The following is a 15531-nucleotide window of genomic DNA, read 5'->3' on the forward strand; positions in this document are numbered from 1 at the left end:
CTTAAGACTCTATAAGAAATTTCACAGAACCTAACATAACATAAGTGTCCGAAATAGGACTTATAAATAAGACTAAAAAAAAATATATATATATATATATATAGTGATCAATTAGTTGAAAGGTTTGGAAATTGCAATCAATGCATAAGCTGCGGTGGTAGCTGAAGGTATAGGCAATTTAGATGTTTGTCTAGGCTCAACAGTAAAAGAAAGTGATCATTTATTATATATTTCTTGGTTAATGCTACAGGGCCTCGAGAGTTTCAGGTGTGAATAGTGCGAATTTGTGGTTATCGGTCGCCCGGCCGAATGATCATCTGGATGACTGGATGCACTACAAGAAAACTGGGTATATGAGACGGAACTATTTGCGACGGCACACTTGCCGTCTCAAAAAGTCACTTTTTGCGACGGCAAAAAATGCCGTCTCAAAAAAGCAGAGTATTTGCGACGGCATCATTTGCCGTCTCAAAAAAGCAGAGCATTTGCGACGGCACTAAATACCGTCGCAAATACTCTCATTTTTTGAGACGACAAATAGTGCCGTCGCAAATGCTCTGCTTTTTTGAGACGGTAAATGGTGCCGTCGCAAATACTCTGCTTTTTTGAGACGGCATTTTTTGTCGTCGCAAAAAGTGACTTTCGTGTTTTTTTTTTAGTGAATATTTTTAAAATTTTAAATATTTTTTTTAGATGTACCTTACTTAGATGTATCTACAAAATAAAAAAATTATGAAAAAATATTTTTAAAAATTAATAAATACATAAAAATACAAAAAAATGTATTGAATTATTGTATTTTTGGTATTTAGTGAATTTTTAAAAGATTTTTTTTACATTTTTTTTAATTTTTAGGTGTATTTATGTTAGGTGTGTCTAAAAATTTTAAAAAATACTTAAAATATTTAAAAAATTTAGTAAAAACAATATAACACGGAAAACAAGAAAGTTTAATTTTCTCAAAAGAGTTTTTGGAAAACTCTAACCTAGCATAGTGATTGTGGTTTTGAGATAGCTTCATATATATACAGTCACAAAATGGTTTGAATAAATTCAACGGTATTTTTCTGTCGCAAAAAAAATTAAAAAAAATAATGTCGTCTTACTCTTTTGATATACCATTTCTCTTTTCATTCATTTTTTCATCTTCCAGTCTCTCTGTCTCTATCTCTCTCTCTCTCTTCTCTTTATCTCTTTCACTTATCACTCTTCTTTCTATGTCTGCCTGTTTCTCTCTCTCATTCTCTCTGTGTCTCTCGCCTATCTCTCTTCTCTCTATCTCTCTCATTTCTTTTTTCTCTCTCTCTCTCTATCTCTCTCGCTCATTTTTCTTCTCTTTCTGTCTCTCTCTTTTTCTGTGTCTCTCTCTCGCTCATCTTTTTTCGCTCTATTTCTCTTTCTTTTTGTCTATCTCTCGCTTATCTCTTGTTTCTCTCTCTCTCTATCTCTCCATCTCTCTCTCTATCTCTTTTTCTGTCTATCTCTTTCTTCCTGTCTCTCTCTCACTCATCACTCTTCTCTCACTCTCTCTCTGTCTACTTGTCTATTTGTCTATTTCTCCCTCACTATGTTCGCCTTGTTCACTCTCTTACTCCCATCTTCTCTATTTATCGAGCTCCTTCTCGATTTATCGATCCACTATAAGAAAATACACTTTTAGCAACCACTTTGTCTATCTCTCTCTCTCGCTCATCACTCTATCTCTGTCTCTCTCTCTCTCTATCTCTCTTCTTTATCTGTCTCTCACAAAATTAAAATATTTTTAAAATATTTAAAAAAATTGATTTAAATTAAGTTTTGAAAAGAGTTTTGAATTATATGTCTTCTTTATTTATTGAGCTCCCTTTCAATTTATCGATCCACTACAAGAAAATACATTTTTAGCGACCACTTTGTCTCTTTCTTGCTCATCATTCTGTCTCTTTCTCTGTCTCTCTATCTCTTTTCTTTATTCGTCTCTCATTCATCTCTCTTTCTCACCACCCATCTTCTCTACCACATTTACCACTACTGCAAATGCCATTTAACTACCACCACTATTCTCTTTCTCTCTTTCACTCATCACTCTTCTTTCTCTGTCTGTTTGTCTATCTGTCTGTTTGTCTGTCTGTCTGTGTGTCTTTCGTTCATCTTTCTTCTTTCTATCTCTCTCATTTGTCTTCTCTCTATGTCTCTCTCGCTCATCTCTCTTCTCTCTATCTCTCTCATCTCTTTTCTCTCTCTGTCTCTCTCGCTCATCTCTTTTTTCTCTCTCTATTTCTCTCGCCCATCTCTCTTCTCTCTATCTCTCTATTTTTCTATTCTCTCTCTCGTTCATCTCTTTTTGCTTTCTTTCTATATGTCTCCCTCATCTCTTGTTTTTCTCTATTTTTCTATATGTCTCTCTCTATCTCTTTCTCTCTTTGTCTCTCTGTCTCTCTATATCTCTTTTTCTCTTTATCTCTCTCTCACTTATCACTTTTCTCTCTTTCTTTCTCTCTCTGTGTCTGTTTGTTTGTCTCTCACTCTTTTGTTTCTCTCTCTTTCTCTCTATGTGTTTGTCTATCTGTTTGTCTCTCTCCCCCATTGTGTTCACATTACTCACTCTCTCCCTCATCGCTTCTCTATTTACTGAGCTCTCCACTACAAGAAAATGCACTTTTAGCGACCATTTTGTCTCTCTTTGTTCTTACCCCCTCTCTCGAGATAGACGGCGACGGCGGAGACAACCGGTGACTCCACCACCGTTCCTAACCTAAATGACTTCCCGGACCTCATCCTCCTCCTCATCCTCTCATTTCTTCTCCCCACTCTTGATGCTATTCGAACCACCTGTCTCTCTCACAAATGGCGAAACCTCTGGTTCTCTCTCTCCTCTCTCAACTTCGACTACCCTCTCTTCCCTCCCTCCGACTTTCCCTCCGACACCCGTCGTCTCTTGGGTAGGTGAGGATGGAAAGTATGGTGAAGAAATATCAGCAAAAATTTAGAAAAGTCGTCTTCTCTATCTGTCTATCTCTCTCTTTTTCTCTATGTCTCTCGTCCATCTCTTTTCTCTCTATCTCTTTCATATATCTTCTCTCTCTGTCTCTTTTCTCTCTCTCTTATTTTTTTCTCTCTCGCTCTCTCGCTCATCTCTTTCTGTCTCTCTCTCTCTCTTATTTATCTATTTTCGCTCTTTTTTTTTTCTCTCTCTCTGTCTCTCTCTTTGTCTATATCTTTTCACCCATTTTTTCATCTTCTTCTCTCTCTTTTCTTTCTCTCTCTTATTCATCAGTCTTCTCTCTCTCTCTCTGTCTCTCATTCATTTATCTCTTCTCTCATTTATCTTCTCTCTTTTTCATTGACCACAAAAAATTAACTTTATTTTAATGGAAAATATTATTCCTACTTTTACCAAATAAAAAAATAATAATAATTTTTTATTCATTAAAATAAATATAAAACAAATAAAATTTTAACTTTACCAAATAAAAAAAAAATTCATCAACTATAAAAATTATTTTAAATCTAATATTATTCCTATTTTTTTTTTTTGTTCCCTGCTTTCAAATCTAACCGTCCATCTCTCACCATCTCACTCACCTCATCTATGACAAACAAAAGAAAAAACCCTAACTGCTGTCTCTACCTCACTCTCTCAGTCTCATCTCATCTCATCACTGTCTCTCTCACTCTCTCGTTTCGTTGTTAATCTTCATGTTTTGCACCGATCGGCGATCACTCTCATCTTATCACTGTCTCTCTCTCACTCTCTCGTTGTTCATCTCATCGCACCGATCGTCTCACTCTCTCATCGCACCGATCTACTCACGGGTAAGCCTCTATCTCTCTTAATCTTTGTCTCTCTCTCTCTCTCGCCCCGATCGAATCTGAATCTGTGTTTTGTGTGTTTGTTTTGGTCTGAATCGCATCACACCGATCGTCTCACTCTCTCATCGCACCAATCTACTCACGGGTAAGCTTCTGTCTCTCTCTCTTGCCTCGATCGAATCTGAATCTGTGTTCTGTGTGTTTGTTGGACCAACAGATCTGAATCTGTGTTCTGTGTGTTTGTTTTGGTCTGAATCGCATCACACCGATCGTCTCACTCTCTCATCGCACCGATCTACTCACGGGTAAGCTTCTATCTCTCTCTCTTGCCTCGATCGAATCTGAATCTGTGTTCTGTGTGTTTGTTGGACCAACAGATCTGAATCTGTGTTCTGTGTGTTTGTTTTGGTCTGAATCTGTGATCTGAATCTGTGTTCTGTGTGATCTGAATCTGTGTTCTGTGTGTTTGTTTGTGTGTTTTGGAATTAAATTACACGCTGCAAGTCTTCTTCTCAATTTTGGTCTCTATTATATTCATTTGCTTGATTCTGTGTTCGTATCCTATTTGCGTTCAAATTGTGCTTTTCACTGTGGAAATTTTAGTCTTTTTGATTATATATAGGATGGTGAAAGAGTGAAATTTTCATTTCTCCCCCCCTCCCCCTTTTTTTGCTAATTGGAAGTGAACAAGTTTTTTGTTGGCTCTGTATTTGAAGGTTTTCGGTTCTTATAGCATGTTTGATTCCATTACCAGGAACTGTATTTTTTAAAAATAAATGTAGGAAATAAAATGACATGGAAATAAAATCATGGGGTCTTTTATTTTGTTTTGGATTTCTTCAAAATGAAAAAAAGAATAATTGTTTGTGCGTGTGTTTAGTGAAGCAAAACAGTAAGGAATAGTGTATCATTGAAAAATGCTTGTTGTTCTAAAGTTTTCGGAAAGTTTGATGGTGAGTTTCGAGGAAAAAACAAATGTCATTATATATGTTTGTTTCTTTATTTTAGGTTTTTGAATTTTAAACAGTGGGGTCTTGCTGTTGGAAGTGTTTGTTAGTATGCCAATGGCTTATACTAACTTTGGAACCTTGGGGAAATATATATTACTTGTCATTTTTTTTATTCCAATTTGGGTTTTAGAACTGCTTGATGTAGCTTTATCTGTTTGTCATGCTTTAACAGTATAGTTACTTATATCAGCGGATTAGATGGTGAGCTAAGCTAAAATACTGCTTAGATGTTTTTAACAGATAAATTTGGTTGATGGAAATTTGAACAGTTGCCACTTCTACCACCCTAGCACCAAGTGTCTAAGAATTGGGTGTAGTTTGATTTGGTTGTTTGGAATTTATGAACTGATCTAACATGGTCATGACACTTCACTTAATCATAGTTTGATTTGAATAGGTCATTGCGAAGTCACATACCAGGGGAACTTATAATTGGTGAACATATGCCAGAAGTGGGCGTGGTTGGGGTGATAAATGCATATGTCTGAATCAGCATAACTAAAAGGTGTAGCGACTGTGTTTGCATGGAGATGAGCCCCATACAGACTACCAAATCTGAAATATTTGTTGTATAAATTTAGAAGTTGCTTTGAACAGCCTTTTTGAACAACACACGCAGGTGAGGGCAGTGGGATTAGCACCTTCATACAGTTGTTAAATGAGTATGTAATCGTCTTGTATTTAAACACATTTCCTTTTCGGTAGATAAATTATCCACGTGTCAGATGTAGGGGGATGTTCTGTTAGTGTGTCTACCACACCAAGTTTTATAGTCTTCTAGTGTATCATAAGATAGAACCATGAGAAACCCCTTATCAAGATCATATTTATTCAATTCCATAATAGAGAACACAGCTATAGATTCTAACCACACAGCCAACTGTATATGAATTTATCTAGTTGCTTTAGGTCAATATCATTAGCTCGTTATATAGCTATCTTTGTGGTATATACTGGAATCAAATATTTTTTACTACTATGTAGCATTGGTAAGCTGATGCTTTTGGTTGATCTTAAGAGGAGCTGAGTTTCTTAATATCCCGACTGTTAAAACAATGTTTTTGTTTACATCTTTGCACTTCCCTCCCTCTTAGTGCCACTGCTGCTGGTATGCTAGCCTAGCATTTAAGAATGTGATGATCTAGTGGTATGATAAGATTATGCGAATCACTAGAAACATGTGAATTGTATTAAATTTTGTTAAATTGCGATTAGAGTGGACTACTAATAATACTTATCAAAAGGGAATAGACTAAGGTTTTTTTTTTTATCTAGTTGCTTTAGGTCAATATCATTAGCTCGTTATATAGCTATCTTTGTGGTATATACTGGAATCAAATATTTTTTACTACTATGTAGCATTGGTAAGCTGATGCTTTTGGTTGATCTTAAGAGGAGCTGAGTTTCTTAATATCCCGACTGTTAAAACAATGTTTTTGTTTACATCTTTGCACTTCCCTCCCACTTAGTGCCACTGCTGCTGGTATGCTAGCCTAGCATTTAAGAATGTGATGATCTAGTGGTATGATGAGATTATGCGAATCACTAGAAACATGTGAATTGTATTAAATTTTGTTAAATTGCGATTAGAGTGGACTACTAATAATACTTATCAAAAAGGGACTACTAATAATACTAATAATTCGAACTAGGTGATTTTTTCAAGGAACCTAATTATAGGTGGTGGTGTATTCCCTCACATCAAGGAACCTGATTATAGGTGGTGGTGTATTCCCTCACATCAAGGAACCTGATTATCTGGTATGTGTGAGGGGAATCAGAAACTAAACGCATGAGATTTTTTCAAGCGCATTTTTAACACCAAAAAACTTATTGATAAGTATGTTATGATCCAATTTATCAAAATTTGAATGTTTGTAATGGTTTTAATCAATGTTGTGCACCTAAGAACATGTTTTCTAGATGTTATTGAATTTTAGGTTGGTTTTAAGGCTTAAAAAGTGGAGAATTTTGTCTAGTAGGGAATTGCACTATCTAGAGTATTTAGAAATGCTAGTAGAATAGATTAGATAATTCATAAAAATATAGTAATTGTAAGTCAATATTTGTTGTTACAATGGTAATACAAGTAATATGACAACACTAGTGGCTAATATAAGGTATCCTATATGTATTACCTCATTGATTCATGAGTTTACACGTAAAACAAATGACGTATATGACTCTTAATTTTTTGAATTAGTAGATTACCATTTAAAATTCATAGTTTTTATTTTAAATCAATAAGTTAGTAATATAGATTAATGAAATTAGGATTTTCAATTAAAGAATATGACAATGAAGAATTTAAAAAGAGGAAAATAATTTAAAATAAAAGAATAATTTGAGTGTTAATGTTTAAGGAAGAATAAGAGATTTTCAGTTTAGAGTTTTACTTTTAAACATTTTTAATGTCCTAACAGAGGTAAAATTGAATATCGTACCATAACAGTGATGTAATGGCTTGTAATCTGCAGTTGCGTGCAGCTTTGACTTTTTTTGTTATGGAGCTCCAAAATCCCTTTATGTAACAGCTATTACATAATGTAGTGGCCGTTTTTTAAACTCATGGTTGTCAGTCTTGATTGCACAGAGCCAAAGCTTTCTGGTTAATTCTGGTTGATGGCTTCAAGTTTAATATATAATGTCATGAGAACTAATTTGTTTACATTAGAAACACCTTGCATTGTATCCTCTTGTTTAGAGATTGAAAAACTTGGGCAAGTGATTGAATGTTTCCTCTTGGTTAAGTCTAAGCTTTGTTATGTCTTTTCTCTTTTGGTGGTAATAAAAGCTTACTTACCAAAAAAACAAAAAAAGAATGTTACAGATTACTTGACAAAAGCTATGATATGGATAAATTAAAACATAGAAAATGATACATTGTTTATTTTTCAGATTTAAAAATTCAAGTATTGTCATGTTGACAAAAATTCAAAACCTATTGCATATTTTTGCGTGTCATTTGTTATTCTCCAATCATGAAACACTAAGTTCTCTGTTTTGTTTACACATGCATGTCTATTACTTATTATTTTTTTTATACATGATTAGGTTCATGTATGCTTGTTATATCTTATCTTTTATGGATTTGTTTTATCTTAGCATCTTTTGTTTTAGTATGGCTGAAAAAATATGATATATATATATATATATATTGTACCTGTATCTGCGCCTGCGTTTGCACCTGCACCTGCACCTGCTGCTGCTCCTACCTCTACAGTTACTGCCATGTGAGTATTTTTCTTCTTTGGTTAACTTGTGAAGACTGAAAAGCATGATTTTTTTTTGTCTGTTTATTTAATTTGGACAATACTGGTTACCTTTGTTAATCCAATAATGTGTGTTCAACCAGACCAGAGTCTAATGTCTATGGTCAAGCAGCATCGAATTTGGTTGCTGGAAGTAACCTTGATGGAGCGGTCCGGCAAATTCTTGATATGGGTGGAGGGACTTGGGATAGGGATACTGTTGTTCGAGCTCTTCGTGCTGCTTACAACCCAGAGAGAGCTGTTGAATATTTATATTCTGTCAGCGTCTTTACTTGTATTTGATCTCTTTTGTGAATTTATTTTTCAAATGGGAAGTGCAGAAGCATGACGAAAATTTTTGTTTTTGATTACAAGCCATTATGTAATTATTGATTACAAGCCATTATGTAATCAAAAATTTTTTGTTTTTGATTACAATTTTTGTTTGTGAACAACATTATGTATTGGATAATTTTGTTGATGTATTGTTATGAATGGAAGAATATTTTAATTATGGATGAATTATTATTTTTATACTGGACTTTTTATATTATTATGTAATTATTGATTTTTTTTTAGTTATTTTTTATTTAATACAGGTTATTTTCATATATTTATTTATTTATTTTTTGAGAGGGCAGTCCCCTCACCTTCTCAAATAGGGGTTTTTTGCGACGGCAGTAATGCGTCGCAAAAGATAGGGCATTTGGTTGAAAATGAGGACTTTTAGTGACGGTGTAATTTGCTGTCGCCAATAGTGCTTTAGCGACGGCACCAAGTGCTGTCTCAAATAACCCTTTAGCGACGGTACTTGTGCCGTCGCAAATACCCCTTTTAGCGACGGCAAAACAGTGCTGTCTCAAAAAAATTTCAAATTTTCACACGTTAATGGCGACGACATTTTTCCGTCGCAAAAGGCTTCTTTGCCGTCGCAAACCAAAGGCGACGGCGTCATACCGTCGCTAAAGCCCTTTTGCAACCCCCTCTGTTGCGACCCCCCACTTGCCGTCGCAAAAGGCCACTTACCGTCGCAAAAAACCTTTTGAGACGGCGTTTTGGGTATTTGCGACAGCATTTTACCGTCGCAAAAAATCAAATTTTTTGTAGTGATGAAACACTTATTTACCGCGGTTGTCAGTCCTTTTGCTGAACGACTGGTCGGATGATCGACCGGTTAAACAAATTGAAAGCAAATTTGTCCCTCAATATTCGAGGCCTGTAGTACGATCCATATTTCTTTCCCCTTTAATATTCACTATACCGAAAGGAACAAAAACCGACAACCGATTGTCATCAAAGAAGTTGCTAATAAGATGTGCTGCCAGATGAATAGGCTAGTAAACAAAAGTCACGATTGAATAAGAAGTTTCCTGGTGTGATTTTGTTCATACCGGAGTGTTGGTTCAAGTCTAGCTCGTGACGGAGAGCACAAAAATATATATATATATATATATATAGTTAAAATAATTCTTGAAATAAAAAAAAAAGTAGCCAAAAATCTCTCAATAAATATATAAAAGTATTTAAATATTAAATTATCAAATAAGAATTCCATTTCATCATTAGATTCTCAATAAATCCGACGGGGAGCAAGCATCCTCTTTTATTGGATATAAAAAGGGCCTCATAAAATTATGATAACACACAAAAATAAATAAATAAATAAAATTGTAAAAAATGCTTTGATTAGATTTTAGTCTTCAATCTCAAATAGGTTTGAGTAGCCTCTAACAAATTGACTTTTGTTAATGTTCAAACTAGATAATGAACTTTTAATAAACACCCCTCACCCCTAGCATATATCCATTAGATAATGAACTTCTAATAAACACCCCTCACACCTAGCATATATCCATTTTTATGGTCCTTGGTAACTTGTAGGTTGTGTTTAGTTGGAGAATTTGATGAGGGAAATGAAAAGGAAAAATAAAATATAATTTCACTTTTTATTTGGTTACAATGAAATACACAGACGAAAAGAAAGTAAGAGAAAAATGCAATCCCATTTTTTATCTTTTAGATTCACTCATGGTTTTCTTTATCTATTTCTCAACTAAACCAAACATAATTTGAAATTTAAATCCTATCAATTCTTACTCATTTTCTTCTTATTTTCTTTTTCCTTTTCATTTCACTTATCAAATGCTTCAACCAAATGCAGTTGTAGAGTTCCTCAAAAGTGTAGAAAAGAAATTGGATGTTCAAGTTGCTTCAAAATTCACTTTAGACAATTAGGAATAGGTGTAATACTCTCTTCTTTTTTTCTTTTTTCTTTTTCCTTTCCCCTTTTCATGAGCTAACCAAACAAAAGAACCCCTAAAATGAACACAAAAAAATAAATAAAGGAAACCACGCTCCTCTATTCTATACAGAGGGATTTGATACCTATTATTTCTTCTTTTATTGTGTGCTTATTAGGTTTGGTGATTGTTAAGCGGCTAGGTAATTTTTTTTGTCATAGTTGGACCTGTAGATATGCTTTATTGGATTATAATTATCTAGTTTGATTTAATTATTTTTATATTGACAATTAATCTCATACCAATTAAAAAAAATTGACAACTTTTAAAAGCTTTCACTAATGAGGACCTTTTAATATATACATATATATATTTTTTTTTATCAACTTTTACTATTGGGTCAAAGAAATATTTTTTCCACCTTTGACGATGAAGATTTCTTTTTGGGGCACTTGCAGACGGGTTTTATTGACCGGATTTATTTATCTATAAGTCATGTTCATTTTTTTTGCCTATCAATATCCGCAAAATGCCCTCTCTCACCTATAAGATCACTGCTCTGGCACCATATCACTGACAACTACCGACGATCACCTCTAGCTGTCGAAGACTAATTCCGGCCACCGACGACCACTTCCGACTGCCAGCGATCACCTATGGTCACCGTTTTTGACTGCCGACAGCCACCATCGACCTCCAACAACCCCTATAGCTGCTATCTTGGACTGCCGGTGACATTAGCTCCAACCTTCAACAATAGTTTTATTGTCAATTTTGATCTACAATACATCACTAGCACCACCGTCCCTCAGATTTAGTAGCGACAAGAAAAAAGGAGAAGAAGAATGAATGAGAGGGATAAGGAGTCCTTCCAAGAAGTTATTATTATCAATACAAGGAATCAAAGATAGATTCAATGATAATTTACCATTGGCTATTTATGAAAAAATTACAGAAGGCAAATCTACTCATCACTGTTACAAATCAACAAAGATAGACTTAATGATAATTTACCATTGGCTATTTATGAAAAAACAGAGACATATTTAGTGAAAAAATTATCACTGATATATAAAACCTTGGTTTGGTTTGAGAGAAATAAAGAGAGAAGGAACACTACAACAAAAAGCACATTTGGCGACCAAAAAATTGCCCACCAAAAATACAAATTTCATCGCCAAAAGAATCAGCGACAAGTGTACAATTGGTCGCCAAAGGCCTGTCACTAAAAGTATTAGCGACCAAATCATAAATTGTCACCTTATGTAGACATTTAGCGACAAGCAAAAATGGTAGCCAAAAATCATATATTTTGTCGCTGTAAAATTCTAATTTGTCGCTAAAAGGTTAAAATTTGGATAGGCTATGTAGTTCTAGCGACAAATAAATGCGTCGCCAAAAGTACTATTTAGCGACTGTAGACACCCCATTTTTTACCGTCCTCAAGACTTGGACGTCACCGTTTGAACACTCGGTGATCATCCATGTTTGTGTTCGTCCTGAGTTCTCGGAGGTCTCGGCCACGCGCCTTACCTAAAGACCTCTCGACTTGCCTGTTTTGTACTTGGTTTTGCACCAAACACTTGTTGTGTTGTTTCTGAGGGCAGGGAATAGCTTGTTGGCCATCCCCACACCTCACCGGCCATGGCTTGAGGCCACCGGCCATGTTTTGTTTCCACCGGCCATTGGTGATGGCCGGCCGACCATTGTTTTGGTCAAATTGTCATTTTTGGATGGTCGATCACCGTGTATCTGCTTTTGGTAGATATTTTATGCCAGCTGTGATAGCTGGCATCCACTTTGCCCCCCCTCCATACACGTGTATGGAGGGATTTCCCTCTTGCTTAGCTTGTTTTGTAAGCTTTGCAAGAGTGAACCTCTATAAAGGGAGGGCTTCTCCTCCCTCCTCATGGGTTAGAGGTTGAGCTCCAAAGGTCTAGATTAGGGTTACAAATAGTGTATCTATCTATCTCTATATCTCCCTCTCTTTTTGCCTTTGTGTGTGTTTAAGTGTGTTTTGTTCTTACTTTTGTGCATAAACACCTAGTATCACACCTTACCTTGGTTGCTGAGGTGCCAAAGGGTTGTTGTTAAGGTTTTTGAGTGGATTTAAGCTTGGAAAGGCTGCTGGAGCTCCATTCTTGAAAGAGGTCTTCAAGGGTAAGAACTTTACCCCTTTATTTCCTATTTTTGCATAGGCTTTTATCCATCCTTGCATCTATTTTTAAGCTTAGTCTATAACTAATAAAAGTTCTGATTTTGAGTGCTTAAAATAGTTGTTTAAGGTCTCTTTGAGGTTTGGGGTTGTTTGACCTCTCTTAGGCCTTGTTTGGCCTCATTTTTGTGCATTTTTGGTGAGCTCCGGGACCACCTTGTGTTGGCCTCCTCACCACTGAAATCCAGAGAGATTTTAGTGGTGGGGATGGTGTTTTGAGGTCCTAAGAAGGAGAGGGTCATCCCCTCTCCTTGTTGTCTTCAATACTTGCCATTTTAGCCTCATGTGTGAGCACCTTTCTTGAGTTCATGTTGGCCATGTCTTAAGTAGTATTTGTGCTTATTTTCCCATGATATAGCACTATTTTTAATTGGTTTAGACACACCAAGCATGCTTAGCATACTTGTCTTGTAATGCCATGAAATTGCCTTAACATGCTTTGTGCTTTGAGCCTTGTTTTTAGCATGATTTTGGCTTAGCTTTGTGAAGCTTTTATGCATGTTTTGATGTGCTTGAGGTCTGATTTTGGTCATTTGGGTCATCCATGACATGCTTTGTATAGCTACCATGCAATCTCCCTTGTAGGCCTTGAGTATTGGATCCTCTAGCATGCTCTACTTGCATCATTTCAATGGTTTGGCACCATTAGTCATGTCATTTCAGTCCATATAGCATGCTTGTATACTTGCATTTATGGCTCCTTTGATGTTTCAAAAGGTGTGTGTTTTGTGCTCCATGTTTGGGTCATTGTGCATGCCTTTAGACTTAGGCATTTGGAATGCCATTTAAGTGTGTTTTTGGTCTTGTTTAGACCTGCATTGGGACTGTTTTAAGTCCCCATGGCCCTCTGGGCCTTGCTTCATTTAGCCTTGGTTTGAGTCCCGTTGCTAGTTTTCAAGTTTTGGGCTTGGTTGCATGCCTTGATTGCTTTGTTTAGTTGGTTTGGCACCATCCTTAACATGATTTTCAAACCTTATAATGTGACAACCCACATTTCATGTCCTAGTCATGCTTGCATGCATTTATATATTTTGCCATGTTAAGTTGCTATAACAATCCATATTCATGTTGTAGTCATGTTCATGTTCATTTACATAGCTTTGTCTTGTTAAGTTTGCATTCATGAATCTTGTCTTGCCTGGTGGTTATGAGTTATGTCCAAGTATTGTATGCATGCTTTGTCCCTTTCCTGTTATGTTAAGCCTAGGTCATGTTAAGCCTAGGTCATGTTAAGCCTAGGTCATGCCATGCCTAGGTCATGTCAAGCCTAGGTCATGTTAAGCCTAGGTCATGTCAAGCCTAGGTCATGCCAAGCCTAGGTCATGTTAAGCCTAGGTCATGTTAAGCCTAGGTCATGCCAAGCCTAGGTCATGTTAAGCCTAGGTCATGCCAAGCCTAGGTCATGCCAAGCCTAGGTCATGTTAAGCCTAGGTCATGTTAAGCCTAGGTCATGCCAAGCCGAGGTCATCTTAAGCCTAGGTCACACCTTTGAACCTCTTACACCTTGGACCATCCTGGAACCGCTTTTGTGACCTCCACCATCACCTAGGCATATTGGCCGAGATGTTATCACCTAGGCGTCCGAGATCCTTAATCCTTGCACCTAGTGACCTTGTTCTGGGACTGGAATGACCTAGACCGAGGTGTGGCACATCTAGGCCAAGGTGTGGCACAGCTTAGTCAAGTGTTGTCCTTCCTAGCCGAGGTCATTGTCACCCTAGTTGCCGAAGTCTTGTGGTTAGCCGATGTCACCTCTTGCCGGAGTGCCATTCTGAGTAGCTTGCTAGATACGCCTTGTCAGAACCTTGTCTTGTCAATCCATCACCTTTTTGAAGAGAACCAACCAACCGTTGCCACGTGTCCGAGCTGAGAGTTAAGTCAGCCGGCAGAGAGAGAAACCCCTCATTTGTTGTATATTGTTTTGAAGAGTAGAGAGAGAAGCTCTAGAAGAGGGAGAAGAATTCTTGAGAGAGAGTAGATTTCCAAGCTTGATTCCTAGAGATCCAACCGTTAGATCCGCGTTCTAAGGTTAGATTCTTGATCTGCTCATGATGTTCTTTATGTTTATGTTATTGCATTGCATGATTGAAAATGATTTGTAAGCCATGCATTGCTTTGAAGTTCGGTTTTAGAAAGAGAAAATGGTTTTCATGTGTTCTTCAAGAAAAGTCATGTTTTGATCCGAAGGCTCATGCCTAGATCCATGTTTTTGTGTTTGTTCTTGCATGATTTTCAAAGTATGGGTACCCAGGTCCATGTTTTCGAACTCATAGCATGAAATCCCAGATCTTGTAATAACAAGTTATGATTTTAGCATTCATGTTCTTCATGTTCTTCATGCTCATGTTCTTCATGTTCTTCAAGGAGGAAACCCAGATTTCCAGACTTCATTTCCCTAGGTGTGATCACTGACACCACTCTTGCCTAGATCACACACCTAGGCCAAGCATCGTATCTCACCTTGGCCTACCTTGCATGATCACTTGCACGTTAGTTTATCTTGCATGCACACCTAGGCTAACCACTGCACACCTAGGCCGACCATGGTACACCCTTGCCAGCACCTTGTAACACCTCGGCAGGCAGCTGCATACTGAAGCCTAGGTAATCACACCTCGGCCAAGAGGTGTGGGACCTCGGCCAAGACCTCCTGAGTTCACTCAGCTAGGTCATTTTTGCCTAGATCATTTCTGTGCATCCGTTCCAAGACCTGCTTGGTACCCAGCATGTTTTCCCTAGATGTTTTCAGCATGTTTTCCCTAGGTATTTTCAGCATGTTTTCCCTAGGTATTTTCAGCATGTTTTCCCTAGGTATTTTCAGCATGTTTTCCCTAGATGTTTTCAGCATGTTTTCCCTAGATGTTTTCAGCATGTTTTCCCTAGATGTTTTCAGCATGTTTTCCCTAGGTATTTTCAGCATGTTTTCCCTAGGTATTTTCAGCATGTTTTCCCTAGATGTTTTCAGCATGTTTTCCCTAGATCATTTGCATTCATGTGAAGCTTGTTTTTAAGAGTGCGTTCAA

The 15531-nt window shown here is 36.7% G+C and overlaps 1 long non-coding RNA gene across 1 annotated transcript; it reads left to right on the plus strand.

The window, feature by feature from the left end:
- Nucleotides 1-3592: 3592 nt before the first annotated feature.
- LOC145794636 (uncharacterized) lies at nt 3593-4254 on the plus strand. The gene is made up of 3 exons (XR_014334565.1): nt 3593-3795; nt 4010-4097; nt 4170-4254. It is a non-coding gene; the product is annotated as an uncharacterized LOC145794636 (long non-coding RNA).
- Nucleotides 4255-15531: the final 11277 nt, after the last annotated feature.

This window comes from Camellia sinensis, chromosome 7 (genome assembly GCF_055761805.1).
Source record: "Camellia sinensis isolate YWXY chromosome 7, ASM5576180v1, whole genome shotgun sequence".
Classification (NCBI taxonomy): Eukaryota; Viridiplantae; Streptophyta; class Magnoliopsida; order Ericales; family Theaceae; genus Camellia; species Camellia sinensis.